Source organism: Mustela nivalis (assembly GCF_964662115.1).
Source record: "Mustela nivalis genome assembly, chromosome: 12".
In the NCBI taxonomy this organism is placed as follows: domain Eukaryota; kingdom Metazoa; phylum Chordata; class Mammalia; order Carnivora; family Mustelidae; genus Mustela; species Mustela nivalis.
Genome location: NC_139031.1, coordinates 30,787,451 through 30,803,232, shown reverse-complemented (window position 1 = coordinate 30,803,232; position 15,782 = coordinate 30,787,451). Strand labels below are relative to the sequence as shown.

The window sequence follows — 15,782 nt, the reverse complement described above, 5'->3', positions numbered from 1 at the left end:
TCCCTCTGCCAAAGTTCAGACCTGACTCTTCCCATCCTCACACCAAGTAGGGAGGGATAAAAAGACGAAAGCCTCCCTGCAAAATCCAGCTAGCAGGGCCTTTGATGGAAAATCTCTCTGGAACAAACAGCGCAATGAGGACCAGCAGTGCTGAGGTATCAAGGAAACATTTAAAAAAGCTTCTTCTCAGGGTGCCTGGGTGGATCAGTGGGTTAAGCCTCTGCCTTCGGCTCGGGTCATGATTTCAGGGTCCTGAGATCGAGCCCTGCACTGGGCTCTCTGCTCAGTGGGGAGCCTGCTTCCTCCTCTCTCTCTCTGCCTGCCTCTCTGCCTACTTGTGATCTCTGTCAAATAAATAAAGAAAATCTTAAAATAAATAAATAAATAAATAAATAAATAAATAAATAAATAAAGAAGCTTCTTCTCAAGCAGTACAAAAACCCATTTGTATTCCTTGGCAGCAATAAAGAAATGATCTCTAGGACTAAGATGAAGGAACTAAGAGGATTATAATGGTAAGAAATAAAACTATCCGCAATAAAATTTTCAAACTTTGGGTCTCAGGATATCTTCATATTCATTTTTTTTAAAGATTTTATTTATTTATTTGAGAGACAGATTGAGAGAGCATAAGACCAGGAGTGTTAAAGGGAGAAAGAGACTCCCTGCTGAGCAGGAAGCCTGAGGCAGGACTTGATCCTGGGATTCCTGGATCATGACCTGAACCGAAGGCCATTGCTTAACCAATTGAGCCACCCAGGCACCAACATCTCCATGTTCTTAAAAAATATTACTGAGGATCCCAAATATCAAGTTTTACAGGGATTATAACTGTTGATATTTACCAATTATAAATTAAAATGGAGAAAAGTTTATATATCATTTAAAAGCAATACATGTATATGGTAACATAAATATCTTTATGAAAAATTACTGCTGAACAACATGCCTTCATAAATGTCTCATGCTTCAAGACAACTTGCTATGTGTGTCAAGAAGGCAATGCTCTGACGGCTCTTTACTTATGTTTCCTCATGGTTGTATAGGCAGTAAGTAGCCCTGCAGGATAGAGCAGGGTGTCCCTCCAGGACAGCAAGCAAGCTTGCTTACTGCCAGCTATGAATGGTAGGTCCCCCATGCTCGGTCTGCTTCTCTTGTTATGCAACCACTCTGTGTCCAGGCATCCATCCAGGCCTGGCTGTGCTGCCCCTGTGGGACTTGTCCTCACTGGGGGAAACTGATGTAAATATACTGACACCCTGGTTATGGTTTTGCTGTGAATAATAAAGTCTTTAAATTCTGACATAGGACCTTCATGTCTTCAGCCAGCCTTCCATTAAACTGTGGTAAGCTAATCTGTTAACTTGCAAGTAGAGTAAAACCTCAGATCCTTTAGAGTTCTTGACAATCACAACCAAAAAATGCAAGAAAAACAGCAGTGCTCAACATTTTTGCAAATCCGTAATGTCTGGCTTAATAGAAGAGAGGTCCTCATCTGGTTCAGTCCTTGGACTATGTTGTCTTGGTTGAAATTTATCAAGAACATGTGGCCTCATACAGACATGCAGCTGGAAAAGAGACAACTCTGTTGACCGTCTCAAAGGATCTCAGCATCCCAGTGCTCCTTGGACCACACTTAGAGAACCAATGATTTATGGCTATGCAGCTTTCTGACTATATAAAGATGACTTTACTACAGAGCACTCTGTGTTCACAAAATTCTTGTTCCAGAAGATGAAATTCCAAATCAACTTTGAATTCATTGTCTCAATACTGTTATTGTTGCTTTTGTGATTTGTTGTTTATTATTTATTATAAGAACTTTCTAAAAATCCATTTATACAAATAATCAACCACTAAACTTGCTCTCATCAGAGTTAATAGATCATTCATCAGTCTCATCAAAGGTTGTTACTTCTTCAAGGCTAAATTTAAACCCCTTCATTGTTGGGTCCATCAATCCTAAACTATTATTTCATAAACTTTGCCCAATCCTAATCAGCCCTCCTACCACATTGAAAGACCTGCCTTACACTAGATTCCCCAACCCTTACAAAGACCCTGCCTTTCGCCTTCCCTTCCTGAGACACTTCCAAAGCACAGCCAATATTGTGACCTCCTTTAGTGCAATAAGCAATAACTTGGTCTTCCTTTATAAATAAGTTAGTTTGGTAGTTTTTATAAGATGTTAATCAATAATCTATTTCTTATTTATATCACTTCTTCTCCAATAAGTGGGTCTCCGTTTTGAGAAACTAAGCATCAGATGTGCTTAACACAACCTTCTCTGCATAGCTTAGGAAGAGAAAGTTCTGGGGTCCTTCATTACATGGTGAAATCCTGGTATTTAATCTATTATTAAATCACATAAAACTTAGGGCTGTCAGGTTTACCAAATAAAATACAGAACACTAGATTAAATTCCAACTTCAGTAAAACAATGAATAAATTTTTAGTGTAAGTATGTCCCAAACATTGCACTGGGCATCCTGTGTTTTATCTGGCCACTTGACCTAACACTTGTGCTGCAAGACTTGTGGTTTTACTTTAACAACACACATTCTCCATGTGCTTTTTATTCATAATCGAGGAAGATCCTAATGACTTTATAAAACTGAATTCAATAATTACCTTAGGGTCCTTACTTTAAGTTGGTAGGCAAATTAGAGATGAAGTATGGAAAGAACAAAATTCTAAGGTTGTCAAGAAAAATTCTTGCTCTGTCAAAGAATCCTGAAGATTGTGTTTAAACCTCTGAGCACCAGATCTTAAGTTCTCAGCTAGAACTACAGGCTAAAAAGCTATCTGCAATGGTAGCATGAAGCTGGATACAAATTACATAGAAAGTTGTGGGACTGCAGACACTACACACAGCACGTAAGAAGGTAAGCAGAAATGAGGCCAAGATGAGATTATTATAACAGCAAGTGTCAAAGTTCTTCATTTTTAATAGGCTCTGTATATTTGAAATGGTACAATCCTTAGTCTAGGATTTCAGGGCATTAAGTGTGTTACACTTAATGTGCATCCCACGCTGATATCCAACATGTGTTAAGACCATCTAGTGTTGAAAGTTAATGAAGAACAACAACTATCTTCAGACTACTCTGTTATGGTCCTATGATTTTGCATAACTAAAGCTTTTTAATAATTAATTTTTCATGTATTAATAGCATTACAACAAAAAGGAAAACATACCAAACTGAGAGGCAGAAGACTTGGACACTTCAGTCTCAGTCCTACAGCTAACTGGTTCTTTAGCCTGGGGCAGTTTGGTTCCCATGTTATTTTCTTACAGTTGCAATAACAAAGTGCTGTTGCTTAAACAAGAGCAATTTATTCTCTCACAGTTTTGAAGGATAAAAGTCCCACATTGAGGTCATCAGCAGAGTTAGTCACCTCTGAGTCCTTTCTCCTTCCCTTGCAGATGGCCATCTTCTCCCTGTGTCTTCACATCATCTTCCCTCTGTACATGCCTGTTGTAGATAAATGTTTGTGTCCCCCCCAAAATTCATATGTTGAAATCCTAATCCTCAATGTGATGGTTTAGGTTGGGGGTATTTAGGGAGGTGATTAGTTGATGAGGGTATTGCCCTCATGAATGGAATTTGTGACCTTATACCAGAGACCACAGAGAGCCTTTGCCCCTTTCGCCAATGAGGACACGGCAAAAAGATAGCAGTCTGTGGGGACACCTGGGTGGCTCAGTGGGTTAAAGCCTCTGCCTTCGGCTCGGGTCATGATCCCAGAGTCCTGGGATCAAGCCCTACATCGGGCTCTCTGCTCCGCGGGGAGCCTGCTTCCTCCTCTCTGTCTGCCTGCCTCTCTGCCTACTTGCGATCTCTCCCTCTCTCTGTCAAATAAAATCTCAGAAAAAAAAAAAAAAAGATAGCAGTCTGTGAACCAGGAAGCTGATCCTCACCAGATACCAAATCTGTTGGTTCTCTGATCTTGGACTTCCCAGCCTCCAGAACCATGAGAAATAAATTTCTGTTGTTTATAAGCCACCCAGTCTATGATAATTTGTTATAACAGCCCAGACAGACTAAGACAATGCCTGTGTCCAAACTTCCTCTCATCAGGACACATTTCATATGGAATTACCCTAATGACTTCACTTTAATTTAATTACCTATTTGAAGATTTTGTCTCCAAACACAGTCACATTCTGAGGTACTGGGAATTAGACTTCGACATATGAATTTGCAGGGACACAGTTCAGTCCATAACCATTCTCCTTTCTGATAAGGATACTGGAATTAATCATTCTAAAGTCTGTTCTCACTCTATGATTTACATACAGTAAATATAATACATATACAATTATATATATACATACATATATATGTATATATACATATATATGATATATATGTGTATGTGTATATATATATGATCTAATATATATAGACCATATATATGATCTAATATATATAGATATAATATATATATGATCTATATATAGTGATCATATATCATATAGATCATATATATATGATCATATATATACACACACACACACACACATACATATATATGATCTAAATCAGATTACCTGTTAAACTTTATGGACTACAAAATTAAAACTAGTGGGTATAAAGCTCAAGAAAACTAATATTCATCAACAGAAACATCTGAAATCATACCATTACAATGTTAATGAAGACTACAGATGGAAAATGTTCATTTGAATTTCAAATAGTTGTAGCATTTTGAGTATACTGAAATGATTCAGCAATATCTTGCATGGTAGAAAAAATGTAAATAATTGTCGTTCTCTTATTCCAGTAAGACCTAGGAGGACATTCTGCAAATATCTGTTGAAACTTTCACAGATGGATACTATCAAAAGGCTTTTTAGTGAGGCTATGAAAATTAGTTAATTCTATAATAGCCGTGTTTATGATTTGAGGATATAGCAAGAGATCTGTGGTTGCACCTCTTATTATTTTGTTTCCTTTTTTTTTCCTGTAACGATTTTACAGCTAAGTTGATAGCATAATATGCATTCTCAAGGATCTTTATTCCCATATTCATCTGGAAAAACTCAAAGAGAAAGCCATCTGTAATTTATCCCTGGTAGACTCAAAGCCTCTGTAAACTCTTTAGATGCATTTTGGTCAGAGCCACAGAACCATGAATGACTTCAATGAGAAGTGATCTAGACTAGTGCATAATAAAATCAGTCACACAGAATGATATGAGGAGTACCTTAAGATTATTTAGGCCTCACTTTAATACATTTACATTTAGTAGGTTGAGGATAGAGCCCATGAGTAAAATTTTTTGACAAAAACATAACCCCCTGACAGTCACATACTCCCCACCAAAATTTTTATGTAGCTGGTCCACCTACGTTTGGCATTTGTTGACAGAAACTGGATCTCACAGACCCTAGAATCTACCACAGGACCCCATCAATCCCTGAAGAACTGAAATAGTTTGGTTTTGCTCTCTATTGCCAGAGATACTCTCCATCCCACAAGGTCAAGAGCTGTGTATAAAGGAATAATAACATTGTGAACACGGGCAGAGTCATCTATGATATTCTAACATGTTTAAAATGAATTTTAAGTCCTAATTAAGTATCCTAACTGCTTATATGAATTTGAAGAGAAAAGAGCTAAGACTATCCTCTTACCTGGACTTTCCTTGGGGTGCATTTTCTCCATCTGTAGCATTCATTTGCAAGAAAAAGTTCTGGAAGATTTTGAAACTTAGTGAGCACACTGTCTAGTTCATCAATACAGGTAATCTCTGCCTTTGCCTTCAACCATCTTACAACACTGTAGAGACAGAAGTTAATTATAGAAAACTATTAGTAATCAGAACAATTTCTAGCCATAGAAATGCAAATTGTGTCCAGTGAATGTCACTGATTATTGTCCTGTAAATACTGCTTTTGGCTAGTTTGCACCCATTCATAAAACTCATCTCGGCATTCCTTATCTGACAGTAAATAGTTGGTACTCTGAATTTTCATTTGAATGGTTTATAATATCTTCCTTGTTCTCTCATTAATTAGTGAGTTAAGTAAAAATCTGACAGACATTAACTTGTATCAGAATTATAACCATAACCACTTCTAAAATCTATCCTTTAGCCTACTCATTTATTAAACATTTATTGACTATATATTAGGTATCACTCATTTGTTAGTAAACAAAAGAGACATAGCCCTTGTTTTTTTTTTTTTTTTAAATAGAATATACAGTTTAAAAAGAGGAACAAAGTAGTAAACAGGTTCTAAAGGAGCAGGCAATGAGAGTATAGTGTCTTTTTCGTGGGCACCCTTGGATACAACCTCCAAGGATCCCTGTATCCTGACTGCTAATCTGTTCTTGTGTCATCCCCTCCCCTTGACTATAGGGTGGATTTATTGACCTGTCTATAAGGAATAGAACCAAAGAGAACACAACATAGGGGATGGCATGTAATTCCCAAGACTGAATTACAAAAAAACGGTACATTCTAGGTTAAGCACCCTTTCTTGTTCTCTTGCTTGCTTGTTCTTAGGGAATCAGCTGCCATGCTGTGAGGTTCCCGATGAAGAGCCTCATGTGGCAGAGAACTGATGTCTCCAACCAGCAGCCACATGAATGAGTGTGCAAGGAGATCTTCCCACAGTCAAGCCTGGAGAGGACTACAGCTCCAGGCAACCCCTCAACTGCAAACCTCTGAAAGACCCTGAACCAGAGGCACCTGGATTCCCTACCCACAGGAACTGTACCATATTGAATGCTGCTTTAAACCATTACATTTTAGGGTAACTAAAATGCAACAATGGGTAACTATTATAGTCTTTTTCATGGCAAACCATTAGAATATTCTCTCACAGATGCCCCAACAGTAACCATAAAGCTTAGGGCCAGTGTGAAGATCTTGCATCTAATATTGTTACCCTTCAGCTTAATTGTCCAGGAATTAGTTACAGAGTATCCAGGTCCAGGTGAACCAACACTGGAAATTGCAGATACAACAGTACAAACATTCAGTAAGGAGAGAGAAAAAAAAAGTCCTCCTCCCAAAGGAGATCTACTATGACAACATAATCCTCATAAATACTAGAGGAAACGACTCTAGTAAAAGGGGAAATATTAGTTTGTGATGCTACATAAATCATGGAATAGTTCTTTTTTAAAAAAAGCCCAGACTTTTTGAATAGCCTGGCCTTCTTTGAAGGCCATGGTTTCTCCTTAGATGTTTTCCTACATTGATCGCTTTTCTTTCCTCCTTTCTTTTGATCTTAGCAGTTTCACATGCCATCCCCTTTTAAGAAGTACCATGCACCGATATGAGAATATGGTAAAAGAGAAACTGGAACTGGAAATGCCTGAGTTTAAATTTTGGCTATTAACCACGATAGAGCTTTGGTAAGTTAATCTTAAAACAGGCATGATAATGTTTACCTTTCAGAGTTTCTGTGAATTTACCAGCTTCAAAATCAGAAGTAATACACTGAAAGACTCCACACACAGTAGATACTAGACAAATAACAGTCACCATTATTACTCCCACTCTCATTTTTTTTTAAGGCAGATCTTATGGCATCCTTTAATATATTTTATTAAAAATCCCTTTGTCAAGCTGTATTTAACAGCAAAAGACATCCCAGAGTCTACCTATATGTTCATCCAAAGATTTAGAAAATTCTATTTCAGAGGAAATATTGGTTCTTCAGTGCTAATGCAGAGGAGAGGTTGGTTTTTGGCAATTGTCAAGTAAAGTAGAGGCTAAGTGACCAGGAAATTTGTCATAAGGCAATCCATAATGTACCCCTCTCTGAAAAGAAAATTAAATGTAAAATAATTGATCAACTCAAAAAATTTAAAAATCTTTGAATACGGGGCACTTGGCTAGCTCAGTCAGAAGGACAAATGACTCTTGATTTCGGGTTCATGAGTTTGAGCTCCACATTGGGGGTAGAGATTGCTAAATAAATAAACTTTAAAAATGTATTTTTTAAAAAATCTTTGAGCAAAATTTGACAATATATATTTCATTGCCTCCTGAATGGAAAAACCCAGAGAACCAGAGAATAGGAGTGGGAGGGAAAATTCATCTTAACAGTATATTTGTTGGTAGTTGAAAATTCTTCATACTTTATATAGATATTACCTAATCAAAGTATTATTCATTAACTAAAATGTATGTACTCTAAATCATTTAATATCACACAATTCATCTTTCCCTTTCAGTTTTATTATTCCCAATATTTCTTTTTTCCATTTTAGTTCAAGAGAACATTAATTCTAAACTTTTTTTCTTTTCTAAAGTAGTACGAATATTAGTTTTATACTCCATAGTGATAGCTGACCCCAATCGCAGTTTTGACTTTGTGTTTCACACAGCTTTGATCATCTGTGCTGAGGAAGGAATCCACTCCTCTTTGGTCTTCTCCTAGAGGAGAGCAAACCCTGAAACTCCCCACTGCCTTTCAAGCCAACCACTTCCTGTTAGCTGTCCCTTTAGGCAGTTGATTCTAGGTCTACAAGCCAGAACACATGTGGATGCACCCTCGTTCTTCTCTCTTCACCTCCAAGACAGGTGGCTTCCTGGGATGTGAGCTGCCCTAATATTCTGTCCTTATTCGTGGACCATCATTACAGTTCCTCTTCACTGAAGAATCAGAATAAGAAATGAGCAGGGGGAAACACACTTAACAAAACTTAAAACAGAAAAAAAACTATTCTAATCATCCTGAAACTCAGGTACTCTTAGTAGTTATTTCAATGAGCTTCATTCAGGTTCTTCTCTCTGCTGATTGGTGAGTGGAAATTTTGTGTCTTCAGAAGTACTGATGCCATCATACCCAAGATTCAGACAAAACAAAACAAGAATCTTCAATGGAGACAAAGCAAATTAACTCCCAATTAGCCAGGACAAAGCAAAGGTTTCCACTTTCATTAAAAAAAGAACCAAATGAGGCCCCAGCACAATAACAGGTAAGGTATTTGTACTGAAAGGATATTTGTTGGTCAGAGAAGATCTGCTTCCAGCTTCAATGGAGAGCTGAAAAGTCCTGAAGGGGAAGTCAAATGATAGGGAAGCCATGGGGGTGTGCCAGACTCTCCACATTCTTCTTCAGCCCCCGCCCTGATGCTAGGAAAGCACATCCACCTCCACACTCCATTACAGACCTTGCTCTTTGCTTCCACAAGTATACTTTTCCTCTTCTACTTCTCGACTTTTTATTATTTTTTTAAGGACTTTATTTAGTTATTTATGAGAGAGAGAGAGAGAAAGAGAGCGAGCGAGCGTGCCAGGGGAGGAACAGAGGGAGAGGGACAAATAGACTTCATGCTGAGCACAGAGTGGGATGCGGGATCATGACCTGAGCTGAAGGCAGAGGCTTTAACCCACTGAGCCACCCAGGCACCCTGTGTGATGGTGATTTTTAAAGGCCTGTCTTCATTGTGGGCAGTAAGAAGTGAGTCCAGAGAAATGGCTACCAAACTTTAGCATGTCTTTGAATCACCTAGAGGGCTTGTACAACACAGATTGCTGGCACCAGCCCCATAGTTTTGGATTTAGCGGGTCTAGTTTGGGGTCCAGGTAATGCTGATGTTGTGAACTGGTGACAACATTTTGAGAATAACTGGTCTGGAAAAGTATGAATAGGGGACAGAGTCCTTATTAGAACTAGGAAAAACCCTTCCCATGCATCCTAGCCCATTTTTGCAATGCACCCACTGCTTTATTGGATTTTCTCCAATTCATTCTACTTCCTGCACAGTATAAACTCTTCCCAGGGCCATTACCCCCACCCCCACGTCCCCCCACCCCCCAGCATATGGGTCTCTGATTGGCCAAAAAGTTTACTTGTTAAAAAATCTCACAAAATGTATATATATTACACCATTCTCCTTAAGAGAAAATATGGGGCACCTGGGTGGCTCAGAGGGTTAAAGCCTCTGCCTTCGGTTCAGGTCATGATCCCAGGGTCCTGGGATCAAGGCCTGCATCAGACTCTCTGCTCAGCAGGGAGCCTGCCTCCCTTCCTCTCTCTCTGCCTGCCTCTCTGCCTACTTGTGATCTCTGTCTGTCAAATAAATAAATAAAATCTAAAAAAAAAAAAAAGAGAGAGAGAGAGAGAAAATATGTGACTCAGAATCCATGGTAACCAAAAATGTATAATAATTGGGTTTTAGGCAAATGTTGGCAATAGCATGCCAGGAAGGTAGAGCAAGGTGAACCTCATACCCAAGAATATGCAGTTCGGGCTTGACCCCTGTGGGAAGTCAAGAGTAATGGAGCTCTCAGAGGACCCGTAAGAATCCAGGAATGTAGAAATCAGAGTCCTGTCACTGCTTTCAAAGTATTCACTTCCAATATAATTTGGAGAAGAATACTGACAAAGACAACTAAAAGCCCTGCAGTGGCCCATCTCTGTCCCCTCCTTTTTCCCCCAGGATCACTGTTTTCTTATACTGGGTGCATACAACCTGTGTGTGTGTTTGTATAATTCTTTTATCTGTGTGTCTACTAGCAATATATGGCATTAGTACATGTTATATGATATTTTCATATTTTGTATCTTTCCTCACACTTTCTGATTATGATCTTTGCCTCCCCTCTACCTCTATTATCCGGTCCCCAACCCCTTCACTCCCCCAAATTATCAAAGTATAGGGAAATGGTTGGGCTGGACTTTTCCAGGATTTTTTCTTGGTCCCTAGAAAGTACAGGATACTATCCTGTGAAAACTAGAATCCTTCAAAGGATACTTTTATCAAATTTGGATCTAAGCCACATTGGTAACTCTGGTAATGACAATTCCCTTTTCTGCCCCCAAATGCCTGACAGCTTTGTGTCTTCCACTGCCAAGATTTTCCCATTGAGAGAATTCTTACCCAAAACCAACCTTCCAGTCTTCTCCCTACCTCGCACACCCTGCCATTTGGAACATACTGAAAAGTTTCAGAAAGTGGAGGGGACTTAGCTATCTTCAGATGGAGGGATCTAACCCACCTTCTAGCCATCTCACTAGTGACCCCAATCCAGTGGGGATTAATGGTCAGTCAGAAATCCTGCAGACTCACTCCATATCTGGACTCAGTTGGGCTTAACCGGCTGGAGGTAGAGTGTACTGTTCCACAAGCAGCCAATGAGCCAAGAGATACGCAGCACCACCAGAGAGTGGTGGTGGTCCTGGAGCATAAGCTGCACTCTCCAAGAATCCTCCTCTGCATTTTGGCTGATTGGGACCCCAAGACTAAGGTCTACAAAATGTTGGGGGCTGTTCATATTAACTGCCTGCTAGGCTTCTTGATTTTTCATTACTAATTTCTCTGTGTTTGGTCTTTTCGATCTTCTAATTCCCAAGCTATTTCTCAGAGATACAGACAGAGCCATCATTCTTACCGCTATCAGTTTTATGGCTTCTATTGCAAAATTGTCTAATGCATTCACAAAGAAATCTTCTTCTATGATTTTAGAACTTATTCCTTGGCAAGCTGAAAATATGATGTGTCTTCATATTGAAGTAAGCATATAATTTATCACCTAAACTAGAACATTTTTGAGAGTGACAAATGCCAAACCACTCGAGATGCTAATGCAACAGAAGAATACTGGCCAGTCTAGACAAACCAGATGCACAATCATGGTCACCCCTCTGAGTGTGCACATTCCCTCCCCCAAAGGAAGCCTCTAGAGGAAGCTTTTAGAAAACAGGCTGTGGTGTCACCCCTGCCAGGACCATCTGCTTGTGTTTGCAGGCCCGGGGAAGCCTTGAGACTAGCTAAGTCACACAAAATATATTTGGACACATGTGGGATCTGTAGTCCAACTGCCTGTATTCTTCCAGTGGAGAAATCTGTACAAATCTATGTTATAAATAGAAACTTCATTATCCGCACTGTGTGTTTCTGCCTTGGCTCAAAATGTAGGAACTTCCATCAACATTTCCTTTCTCTAAGCAAAGTGTTGGAGACTTTGACAAACATTTCTGCCTTCTCAGAAATGCCAAGGAAAAAATTCTTCCATTCTTAGCAAATCGCAACTACTAGCAACTTCTCATACAAGGAGTGACTGAACTGATGGGGTAGACCTGGGAGAAACCAGTATCCAGTAAGCCGCATTTCTCTATTGATCGGGGGCAATAACAGTAATAACTGACATTGATTTAATGGTTCCTCTATGCTGAGGAGCTTTACATGGTTTCATATGGTGCATTAGCTCCAGGCCTGGGGGTCAGCAAACTCAGAGAGTGTCACAGAGGATATTAAAAATGCATGAACAACAACAACAAAAAACCCAGCAGAGTGAAAACTCTAGACATAGGGTTTGCTCTGTTTGTGTGTGTCGTAACTTAATGAATTCCATGAAGCCCTGGTGTAGCTGATCCTGTGTGCAAGTCCATACCCTCCCATTGCTGGCAGGTGGGTAGGACCCCACAGGCAGGGGCCGAGGCCTGCATCCACTTGTCGTATACCAGCAGGACTAAGGACCTGACATTCAGATTTAACCTTAAAGGGAAAGAGGAAACATAAGTCACAACTTGGCTGGACAGTTCTGCCACACGGGTTTCTGTAATGTGATTTAGCTCATGCCCAACTAGTAAATACAGGAGTAGTGTCAGGTTAACAAAGTCAAATCGGTTCAAACCCAGCTTTTCCTTTGCCAGTGGAGAGGAGAATTATAATTGTCGGCTGGAAAGAGAGAGCCTAGCCTCTATAGTGGCAGCCAGAGCACTTTCGGATTTAATTTTTAAAATGTAAAGGAAACATCTGCACTCTCAGAGGGCACCTGGACCTTGCACAGTTCTTGGCTCATTGCCGCCTGTGCTCCCTCAAGCGCCTACTGTACAAACTGCCCAGGGGCTCAGAGGTCGGCTTCCAGCCAAACCATCTCTGTGCCAGGCAGCACTACTATCTTGTTTGCTCTCAACTGGTTCAGAATCTTGAGGGAAGGAGAAAGAGAAGTGAGGGATTAGATCCTTCTCACCTTTTTCTTATAAAAAAAAATTTTTTTTTTTAGTCTTATTTATTTTAGAGAGATAGTGTGTGTGAGCAGGCAGTTGGAGGGGGGGAGGTGGTGCAGAGGGAGATGGAAAGAGAGAGAATCTCTAGCCGACTCTCCGCTTAGCACAGAGCCTGACTCAGGGCTTGATCCCATGATCCCTCAGATCATGACCTGGGCTGAAACCAAGAGTCCAAGAGTCAGATGCTTAACTGACGGAGCCACCCAGGTGCCCTTAGATCTTCCTCACCTTTAACTCGGTGGACACGGGCTCTGGTACAAGCAAAGCTCAACCAAACCTTCACTTACAGATGCCCAGACAGAATTCCATCACAGCAATCATCACATAACAGCACCATGCATTCAGAGAGTGTTTGCTATTTGTCAGGAATGTTCTAAGAGTATTACATGGTCTTATACACTGAAGGGGATCAGGATATGCCATCCCCAAAATATGCCACTTTGACAGGATTATTTTGAGCTGAAGGCATTTGAGTTCTTGAAATCCCTTATCTGCCTCAAAGCAGGGCCTCCCAAAAGAACTCAGTTGTCATAAATCTCCTCCCAGGAGCTACTCTAATAGCTTCTGGAGACAAGAAGTCGGCACCACATCCAGATACACACTGTCACAAAATATCATATCTCCCATATATGCCTCTAAGGACCCATTTATCTTTCCAAAAAGCCATTTGCTCTTTCATATGTGTTCTCTTCCATCATCTCCCCCAAGTTAGTATATAGACCCCAAATTTTAACCACTCCTTTGAGTTCCTCATCTCTGAGGGCTCTGTATGTATGCAATGTACATGCTAAGAAACTGTTTTCAAGTTTATTTTTTATCAGCCACTTTACAGAAGGACTAGGAGGGTAGAAGAAAAAATATAATTTTTCCTGCTCTACAGTATGTGTATGAACTCATTTAATCACCATAACCCCATGAGGTAGGTGCTTTCAGCTGAGGAATGAGACATGGAAAGGTTAAGTGGTTTGGCTAAAGGCATTGTTACTACAGTGGTATAACCTGGAGCAAAAAGCAAAGTTCTAGAGTTGGAATGACAGTTTTGGGGGGTTGGGGGCAGGGCTGAGTGGATAAAAGGAAAAAACAAAAAAGAGCTAACATCAACATTCTTGGGCTGTCATCAAGGGGAAATTGTGGGTTCAACCTAGATAAACTGGAATTTTGGAAAGGCCTGTGGGTTTGTGAATGTCATCCTGGGGCTGGCTGCCCAGAGAACTGACAGCTTGTAAGCCATACTAATTTTTTTTTTAAATCATGTAACACCAAAATGAATTCAAGCTATTCTCCAACTAGAACAGCAACCTAAAATAATCTTTAAATTTATCAAAAATAGATTTCTGATAGAAGAGTTGGAATTTTCCACAAGGGTAAAGCAAAGTTATTATCCCCACCACTCTTTATAACTTGATTCTTAACGATCAGATGCTGCTTTCAGATGAGTTGGACATAGTCCCATAGAGAACAGAAAGATGAACAATGTTTTACAGACTAATGATGTGGTTATATTATTAACTCAAATCGTGAGTAGCTTGAACAAACAACAGGTTCTGCAAGCTCATTATTGCCAGAAGAGAGTGTTACTGACCAACTTTTTAAATGTGAAAATAGTTATTTTTGGAAGATGTCCCCAGAACTTTTAACCAGTTTTAAACAACAGGCCAATACAACAAGTTATCTCAGTTATCTTGCTGAACATTGAACAAATAGAGCATCTTGGAAGAAGTGTGAGGGAATAGCTCTTCAAGGTCAAGTATTCTATAGGTGCTAAAAGGAAAATTCTCAAGAATCCTGTTTTTGTGGTTTTTCAGCTGGAGCAAGTACCTGACTATAACTGCTTTAAATTGTTTTCAAGCTAAATCAATCGTTGCCATGCTACACAGAGCAGAACTCTTGAATTCCATTTTATGTTCATCTGTACACTAGAAAAGATCCAAATTGTATTTTGGTGGGAACTTCAGCCTTCTGCAGGTATTTTTCTATATTCATTCCAAGTGGAGTAGAGATGACAAAGGCCAGCATAGAAGAACATATATTTGGATAGATACCTGCTCTGTGTCCCATGCTGTTACACTTTCTTCTTTTAATTCCAGTATCTTCTACCTGGTCACATTCAAGAATCATTTTAAGTAGCTACAGATCATTTTTTGAAGATGATATACAAATAAATTATAAAAGAAACATACCTTAAGTACATTACTTCAAATAAGTATCTTCAAATATCAATTCAACTAGTGTAAACACATACACATTTATATTGAAACTCTTCCAAAATTTGCATAAAAATTTCTTTCAGTTGAACTGAATTGTCCACGGAATTAAGGTGTCAGCTCTTAGCTTATACACCATACTTAAAAGTTTTGGACTGAATATTTTCTTTTCCTAAGACAGGAAAGTTTTACAACAATCAACCTTTCCTAAGGGGACAGTATTATCTTTCCAGTAAAGTTTAATTTATCTTGAAAAAAGAAAAGTTGCATGCACATTTAAATGCACTGTTTCTAAATCTAGAGCCATCCAACTTCTTTGCAGGAATGGCCAAGACAGAATGAGTCATCTTCTCCAGTTGGTTTGCATTTAACAAAGGACTAAACTTCAATTAGCTTTATACACTGAAACACATTTTCAGCCCTTAGACTATAAACCCTTTTACTGAAATGGAAAGACTGGAATTTATAGATACAGGTTCAACCATTTCCCCAACTTTGTTCTTTAAATGAAACATGAAAGGATTTTTCTCATTAGATAAAATGTCTAAGTTTTTTCCCCAAAAAAAGAAGAGTCAGAAAGATCTTGAATGCAG

General features: G+C 39.3%; 1 long non-coding RNA gene across 1 annotated transcript in view; it reads right to left on the bottom strand.

Moving 5' to 3' along the window:
* Nucleotides 1-15,782, bottom strand: part of LOC309845617 — a 72,155-nt gene that overhangs the window by 27,924 nt on the left and 28,449 nt on the right. The window contains exon 3 of the long non-coding RNA XR_014301383.1: nucleotides 5,642-5,786. This is a non-coding gene — a long non-coding RNA (uncharacterized lncRNA). The remainder of the gene's footprint in view (nucleotides 1-5,641; nucleotides 5,787-15,782) is intronic.